The sequence below is a fragment of the Megalobrama amblycephala genome, linkage group LG21 (genome assembly GCF_018812025.1).
Source record: "Megalobrama amblycephala isolate DHTTF-2021 linkage group LG21, ASM1881202v1, whole genome shotgun sequence".
NCBI lineage: Eukaryota > Metazoa > Chordata > Actinopteri > Cypriniformes > Xenocyprididae > Megalobrama > Megalobrama amblycephala.
In genome coordinates this window covers 15,265,728-15,274,950 of record NC_063064.1, presented here as the reverse complement: position 1 = coordinate 15,274,950, position 9,223 = coordinate 15,265,728, and the positions used below count along the sequence as shown (strand labels likewise).

Here is a 9,223-nt window from a genome sequence, read left to right as displayed (position 1 = left end):
CGAAAAGAACACAAAGAATGGCCTTCTCAGCTGCCATAGTTGCAACACTTGCATCATCAGAACAGGGTGTTCAACGCACCACTGTTTCCATTTAAAAAACGTTTTTCAACGCTTTGTCAGGGCTGAACGCAGCCCGGATCTCGAATCATTTTTATACATTTGTAGATGTTTTAATTAGACATTAAAAAGAATAATATTAGTTAATAGTCTCTTATTGACCTGTTTAGCTGAGCCATCCACAAATAAAACAAGCCCTGAAAATTGATAAAAGAAGGTATTTTATACATACACTTGATATTTAATCTTATTATATGATTTATAGATTTTACTTTCAATAAAACATTTGCAATGGGTTTGTAAAAGTTGTTTATTTGCATGAGTTTTTTTAGCAAAACACAGTTCTGACCACAGTTCTTCGTACGTCGCTTATTACATCCGAGATCAAATGACACATCCAAGATGATATCATCGTGCTAATCATGATCCGGCTAATTGGGTTCTTCGAACACACCTGTTGTGTATGATTAGTATCGCTGGATTTAGTTATCTGAGATAATTGCGCGCTCATGTGTTGGCTTAAAAGGGGATATGTATCAATAGTAGAAACATTGATCAGCAATGCAGCGATTGGCTGGAGTCAAGACGGCAACGTAATGACATCATAGAATGAGAAAAGACACCTGACGAAAAACTTGAATTTCTAGACATTTATAAGGAAACAGCCAAGTGAATAAATGACAGAAGAACGACATAAATGTTAGATAAATGAAATTTTTTTTTTCCATGATTACCCAATTATTTAGGCTATATTCACAATTTCTATTATTTGTACATTCAATTTTTTATTTCAATGTTGTAATTAGCAACTAATTTACCTTTGAAGCATATTTGACAGCATTAGTTAAAGTTTCTTAAGGGTCAAGATCAAGTTATCTGCATCTCCTGCGCTTCATCAAGCCACTCCCATAATATAGCCTATGTCGCGGTTCAAATGCACAAATGCATGTATGGCATAGACATCTGTACATCATGTGTGTAAAACTCCAATAAAAAATATTACGTAATTATTCCCTCACGAATGAATCTCTCACAGAGTAAAACTGTCGGTGTCTATATTATGACACTACACTCTTAGAAGAAAAGGTTCTATATAGAACCTTAAAAGGTTATATCAGGCGCTACGTATTTGGAACCCCTAAAAGGTTCTATATAGAACCCTTTTTAAGGGTTCAATCAAAAGAACCCTTTAGGGTTCTTTATTGCCAGGAAAAAAGGTTCTATATAGAACCTTTTATGGGTTCATTTTATTGATTTAGTTTTAATTTATTTTAATTAAATTTTATGAATTATATAATTTATATATAGTTACTTTATCACTAAAAAACTTAAATACCTATAGGCATAACACAACAAAATAATATGTAATCATTTAAGACATTTTTATTAGCATTTAAAATGACACAAGCAATATAAAACACTGCAATTCATAGAGCAATAGTTAGAAGAGTTAACATAAATGTTTCTAAAAAAATGAACTAAAAGACTAGCTAGTAGAATTTTTTTTTTTAATTCATGAGCGTTAAATGATAATTTAACATTCAGATAAGCATTTAAACAATAAAAACAAATGACCCATGGCGGCAAATTCAGTACTGAGAAGGGCTAAATAGTGCTGAATGAAAGAAACTGGCATTTGGATGCTCCATATTGAACAAAAAGTAGACAGCCAACAGATACTTTTGACATCTCTGTGTTTTCAGTCAGGTTCACGTCCATTTTGATGCAGACTCTCTTTGCGTTCAGGGGGCTTGACATCCTAAGATGGAGATGCAGGTCAGAAAAATGTATTAGACTTATGGAGAGTACAGTACAACAGAAAACAGAAAGGAATCTCTCACAATTACATCTTAAAACTTACTTGAATCATACAGGTGTGTTATTTTCATCTTATTGAAGTAATGCTGCACTCCAGAGTCCATCCCTGCAGTGAGAGTGCAAACAGAAATATTAATTTATTATTATTAATTATTGCATTAAACATGGAAAATAGAAAACAAATATAAGCCACTTCAGATTAGCAGATTTACAGGTTTCCCAAAGTTGGTACTGTGAGTAAAAATAATGTACATTTTTGTGTCATTGGTTTGCTGTTGAAGGTCTTTTCTTCATCTTCATTTCATAATGCATCTTCAAGAACCAAATACAGTGTTTAGCATAAATAAGGCCTTCAATTAATTCAGAAAAAAAGTGTGCTATAACTGCAAACACCAAATACTCACAGCTATATCCACAGAAGAAGCATCTTCATCACCTCCTCTCTTTGTTCTTCGTGGTTTCTCTTGAATTCATGTTTATAATAGTCTGGGTGTACAGTGATCACGTGATTTGACTGCTCCTGAAACATCGTTTTCTTGTGCGTTTTCTAATACAATCAACAGTACAAAGAAAAGTGTATTAGGATATAACATGAACTCTCGCAACTTTTTTTGAACAGTCCACAACCGTTTTTTAACAGAGATTTTAGGAATTCATGTAAGAAATGACAAACCTCCTGGCGGAGAATAGCGCAGGCCCGGACAGCACCGTAAACCACATTTCTTCTTTTTGATTCTTGAAAAAAAAAACATGTAAGGTATGTAAAAATATCAGGGATTTAGGCAAATGTCATTAAAATAACGTAAGAGATATTATTTTCTCACTTACCAATTTAATCGTCGTCCTCTCCAGCGCTGAGCTCAAACGGACGTCCGTAACGGTTGAAGTTTAAAATGCTGCGTTCACGCGCATTCTAATTACTCGCGCACGACTCGCGCGGCTGAAATCCGACACTGCGCGTGCAGACAGTACAGAACTGATCAGCGCATACCATAGACTGTAAAAAAAGATGCAAGTTATTCGCTGTTTATGTCGAAGATCATTTAATGCATCTGTTTGGAGGGTTGAGTTATAAGAATTGACTTTCAGAATATAAGTCATTCCTACAGGATTTTCTTTAACCAGCAGATGGCAGAATTCTGCCCCTAGCGCCTAGATCCAGAAACAATTCGATTTTTTTTTCATTACAGGATAATGCGGCAATTATTATTTTCTAATAAACCTATTAAACTTGAAAATGTATATAAGTTTGTTTTCTTCAGAATGAAAGGTGTGCCTAAGTAAAATTGAAGTAAAAACACAAATATAATGTTCAATAGTGTAATAATTTAAATAAAGCACTAATAATGTATATAAAGCACATTTAGCCCAAAGAACCCTTTGGTTCTTTCTCCTTATATAGAACCTTTTTGGCAGAAAGGGTTCTATAAAGTTGGTTAAAGAACCCTAGGGTTCTATATAGAACCCCAAAGAACCTTTTTTTCTAAGAGTGTACACGGCATTATAGTGTTATTTGCAAATTTATTTTTAAATCATTGTCCCTGGTTTACATTAGGGTACTCTTGTGGGAAAGTAGCAGAGGCTGGGACAGACTTTAAACATCACCTCCGCTTAAAAAGATGCAATCTAATCCTGTTTACATGAAATAAGCCTGCTCCCGAGCAGGTTTGAGTTTACGGACCTGTTGCTATGACAGCAAGTCTCGGATGAGCTTCGAAGAACCAAACGATCCAAGATCATGCCAAATCGTCAACAATCAAATCCAGCTAACTGAGTTAGCGACGTACGAAGAACGGGCCCCTGGATTCGAACCCAGTCGCAAACACTATCCACTCCCCAACACACTTACCGTGTTTGGCACAAACAACGTGCACGTTTCAATTTGTAAGTGCTTGTCTGAATAGTTGTCAACGTTATTTCAGATGAACACATGCAAGTGACCACTATGTCTCATTGTGAAGACGTGTTGGATTGTTTCAAATCCTTGACACAATTCGGTTCATTTACTTCAACTGTTTCAGTTTCACAAAGCCTCTCTGCCCATCACTATAGTTCACAGAGTTTATTGCCCCCCAGTGGTGAACCATTGAAATTTTGAAACTATGGAGGCCTCACTGAGCCATCGGATTTTATCAAAAATATCTTAATTTGTGTTCCGAAAGATGAATAAAGGCCTTACAGGTGTGGAACGACATGAGGGTGAGCAATTAATGACAGAATTGTCATTTTTGGGTGAACTAACCCTTTAACAGTGGTTTGTTCTGTGTGGTTTATCCAATCCACCACAATAAATCTGTGACAGGAGAGGACTTTTAAAACACAGTTCATCTATTTTTTTGAGAACAGGGTCTGTCTAAGTCTCCATGGTGACAGGTTTATTAGGTAAAGACATGTTTTTAAACCTTTTGCTAGGGCTTTGGTTGAGGACCTAATAGATCATTACTGAGCTTTGTGATTCACTCTTTGCAGGCTATTATAAAAAAAGACATAGCTGGATGTGGAGAAGATATAAACATTTCTACTCCAGAAGGAACTACCCGTACTTAATGTGCGTTTTGCATTTCTGTTTAGGATTTAGGTGAGTCAAATCTGTGATCCATGGTTCATGAAATTCAAATCTGTGGTCTTGTCAACAGCGTGAGATATTCTTTTCCCTCTTCCCTGTCATCACTGCTGCCTCCAGTTCAAACTCAGCATTCTCAAACAAAATTTTAGACTGATTTCTCATAAAAACACAAAAGCACAAACATATAAGTGTGAGCAGTTTATCTCAAAATTGGTGGTTTTACAATAATTCCATATATTATATTTAAATACTAAGAATTTTAACCTCCAACAAATTATGTTTGAGGATAAGACACTTGAATTCCTAGTAATGTGTTTAGAAGCATAATAAAGATCTTTTGTGCTGTTAGAGAGCCAACTGTACTCAGCACTATTTTTGTCCGACTGTTGAATAATACAACACATGTTGAGTTGTGTTTGTCAGGCAAAAAGCAGAAGGCAAAACCAGACCACCTACTGCATAAAACATTGCATTAAGCTAAATACAAGGTACCAAGGAAGAAATGAATATTAATATACTCAGGGGAGTGCAGGTGGTGTAGAGCAAATATATGAAGCGTTGAGGTATAAGGTGCATTTTTAAAGTGTTATCAATGTGAAATCTTGATCGTGATAATGGAATAATCAAAAGCCATAAAAAGTAACTTTTAAAAATGCAAGTAAGGAACAGGTGAAATATAATGACACTGGTGTTACTTTTGGGAGTCATTAAAATAAATCTCTCATTGATCCCTCATTGATTCTGCGAGTGTGAGGGAAAAACACCTCTATATTTGGCAAGTCTATATGTGTTTTAGATTATATCGTTTATATATTTATCACTATTTAATCAATAAAGAAACAAATAAATACAGTTTTGTTCAAAATTAGGTGTTTGTGTTGTGAGAAAGTTTATTCCACAGTGTCCGTCTTAATAACCTAAGTCTAAATATAGCACTTTTAGTCAAATGCCTATTTATACCACTATAGCAGTTGCAAAAAAAGTGTGGGGTATTTCACACAGCTCAGGGACTTATACCCGTACTATGCATGGACACCATAATAATAATATATAACAAATAGTGTAATAACACACCCTGTCACCAATTAAACACATGACTGAAAGCCTATCATTAAATCTCAAGTAGCACAATAAAACCCATTATCTGAAAGGAAAAGTCGACATTATGCAAAATGCATATCAACAACCATATGTTATTAATGAATAATGTACTCTGAGTGTTGTGAGACGAGGATTTGGAAGTGGAAAACAATTACATTGACTGGCACGCCATCATTGGTACTCTAGAAGCAAATAGCCATAATAATAATAATGGCAAATTGCTTTGGTTTTACCTATGATTCCAAACATATTTTTGAGCACAAAATGTGTCAAGAAAATAATGTCACTCATCAATTTGTATTAGCCAAAATTGTCAGTATATACTTAAATACAATGGTGCTAATTAGTGATGCTCTTTTAAATAGAAATGTGCGACATTCATACATATTCTTCAGATGGTAAGTGTGAACCCTTTGTAAAACTGACTCAAAAATAGACTTAACGATATCAATTACCTGCTTAGAAGGCCATAAGCCTTTAATTTATTTCAATACAAAAACTGACTGTAACACCTGAGAAATGCATTAGTGCTTGACAGACAACCTTCCTGGAGATTTTATTAAGAACAGTGAGCCAATATAGTGTAGCAGTATTGCACATCAAAACAGCATGACTTCTAAAAGCCCTGACAGCCCTGAAGTCAAGTAAAGAGTTGCAGGTCTATATTTTTAAGTATTTGACAGCTCATAATTAAGCTAAAACACCTTCTATATAAGATTTCATCTTCTTTTATTGCTTGACATAGCATACACTGTAGCCTATTAAAGCAGTAGTTGTGTGATGTTAACGGATGACACAAGAATGACTACATTTTCTTTGCACTGAAAACAGTGGAAGTATCTTGGACACAATGATCTAATAGCTATTTGCAGTATCACATAGAGGCCAGATTCCATTCTTACCCATTTAAATAACTTTCATTAGTGAGACATTTATGTAAAGCTTCTTAAGGGGCATGATGCTGGGACAGGGCCTGGAGCAGCCCACGGTTAAGTGCCTCGCTTAAGGGCACAACAGAGGAGGGAATCTCAGTTATTCTCCACTTCAGTCACGTCACCTGCAAACGAAACTGGAATGTGTGTGTGTAGCATACAGTATATTCACATCCACAAGGAAAATGTGCTCAAAATGCACAAAATGCTCATTGTTTCCTAAATTCAGCATGTCAACATTCAGTCAAGACCATTTACCCTTAACTAAGATCAGCCCTCCAGCCATTCACTAAGCATAGAGCATCCCATACTGTTGGAATGAAGTGTAGATTTTCATGTGCAGTGTGATTTACAGGAAAAATGTGCTCATAAAATTCTAAGAAAATGATTGGATATTATTATGTGGGCTGTAATTAAGTTTGACATTGTAAAGTTTATTTTATCTGCTGTTAAATATTAGATTATGGAGTAACATGATAAAAAAAAAAACTGCATGCTGCCAATTACAATTGAGACATTTCCAAATTCTCAGTATAACATTTATCAAATGAATATCAAATAAAAATGTGCAAACAAACTTTAGTAACATTTATTTTAAAACTATGCCAACATATCCGATTTCCAAAGACATATGTTAGAAAAAAAAACTTGTCTAAATATGGAGCATGGCAACAGTTGCTAAGGTAGAATTGGTCAGAATACTTTTAAGGTGGGCCAGTTTCTGCAACAGTACATTATTAAGCACAGAATACAACACAAAGGAAAAATAATACTTTTCTCAAAAAAAGCCATGATGGAAAAAAAAAAGTGTTCCTTCCCTTCAGCGTGACTGGTTTCTGAAGCATGTGTGAAAACACACCAATCATGAATAGCTGACGTGAGGTCAGGTGGCGAAGCATAACCATAAAAGGAATGTTGAAATGTTGTATCACGTGGCTACGTCAGGGAATCCCCAGCTTCTTTGTCTTCAGAGAGCTGCTTATAGCAGAAATGCTAAGATTAGGAGACATGATCGGCGTGTTATGTGTTTGGGAGCGGAGCACACTCAGTCAGCACTTGAAAAGGCTGACTGTCCTCTTTGTGAGTGTTTTACAGTAGAGGAAAGTTCGCTCTTGTCTGGCTCTCTTTTCGAGCGATCAGAGTAAGGTGTTTGTGCTTCGTATTTCGGTAGTCCCCCTTTCTCTTGCTATATCCACAGACTCTGATAATCCATTTTTTCGGATTTAGAAGCTTGCTCTGCAAATTCTTCCGATCTGAATGATTATCCAATGCTTTCTGCATCTGGCTCCGAGGAGTTAGATGTGGTCACACCTGACACAGTTCTGTGACGGCTCATTTGGTCATAATTCAGGCCTTGTTCCTTCACTGCATGTATCACTGGCGCAAGAAAGGCTTCACCTATTCGCACACTTAGGATTTATGTCCACCGTTAACTATTGGTCTGCTTGGAGGTTGCAGCAAGGGGTATTCGGTCAACTATCACACTTCGCTTTGGATAACAGATGCAATTTTTCTGGTCTATGAGGTGCTTGGAATGGCTTCACCTCTAGGTGTCAGAGCTCACTCCACCCAGAGTATAGCATCTTCCAAGGCATTATCCAAAATCCCTGTGACCGTTCCCTCCCGGGAGGAATCTGGGCACACCTCAACATTGTGTGCCAGATTTTCTTTTGGGTTCTAAGCGGGGCATCTCTACTTATCCCGCCACGCTTGGTGATTTGAGAGTTGGAGGTGTCCGAAGGGCCACTTCGCCCCATCTTCGCTCAAGAACGAATCCTCCCTTCGGTTAGTTCGGGCGGTTCCTGTCAGTTCTCTGTTTCAGGGCCTCAAACAGACTGATACCATCAGAAAAAAAAAGATTACACTGTCAGACTTTGCGGCAGCATTGGCGACTTCTGCCCCACATCTCTTAGTCTCTCAAGATTTTTGTGCTCTGGCACGCTGGTCCTCTCCACACATGTTCATAAGATTTTAAAGTCTGGACATGGATTCAACCCCAGGATCACAGGTCATTCTGATCCAGTCTTTATGCTCAACAAATGTCTGCGTCAGTGTTTCACAGCCTTGATAGGCAGGCATCTTCCCTCAGTGTGGCAGCGTTGCTACTGACATTCCCATACCGTCAATGCCATGACGCAGCATCTCATTCCCTTCTCAGGGAACCGGGTTACATACGTAACCTGAGATTTTAACTTTATTTAAACACATTAACAATGAAAATTAAATATACACCCGACAATTTAAGAGACTCAATAATACAAATATGAAACATATTTGAACATTATCGGAAATAAATTTCATGTTGGACTTCATAATCTAAGCATGGCTAAACTTGATCAAACGAAATCATAAGCAGTTAAAATTTAAATGCACTTTGAAAGGTCACTCTTCAAGTCTCCTTGTTTTCCCAAGACTTCTTGTGTGGGTTTATACAAAATTTACCATGTTTTTAAAAACAATACTGTAAAAATTCCATTTGAAACATGAACAAACAATATTTCCATAGACTTAGAAATAATCTACAGTGGATTTCTGTTTTTTAACCCCAGAATAGAAAAGTCATAGGAAAAGGAGTTTCCCTTTCGTGGGAACTGTCGACGCTGCGTCATGACGCATTGGGAACCTTCTGCGTGATTACGTTGTTGAAGCACTCTTGTATCTAACCAATCACGTAGCGAGACGTCAGAGGAGGGTGACGTCAAGGACCAGGAAACTATAAAGCATACCGGGATTCAGAGAACGCTAGCTT

The 9,223-nt window shown here is 36.8% G+C and overlaps 1 long non-coding RNA gene across 1 annotated transcript; it reads right to left on the bottom strand.

Moving 5' to 3' along the window:
• Positions 1–1,525: 1,525 nt before the first annotated feature.
• On the bottom strand, positions 1,526–3,355 carry LOC125256714. Its single transcript, XR_007182166.1, has 5 exons — positions 2,704–3,355; positions 2,549–2,610; positions 2,128–2,422; positions 1,919–1,981; positions 1,526–1,816 (listed from the first exon to the last, which is right to left on the bottom strand). It is a non-coding gene; the product is annotated as an uncharacterized LOC125256714 (long non-coding RNA).
• Between the last annotated feature and the right edge of the window lie 5,868 nt (positions 3,356–9,223).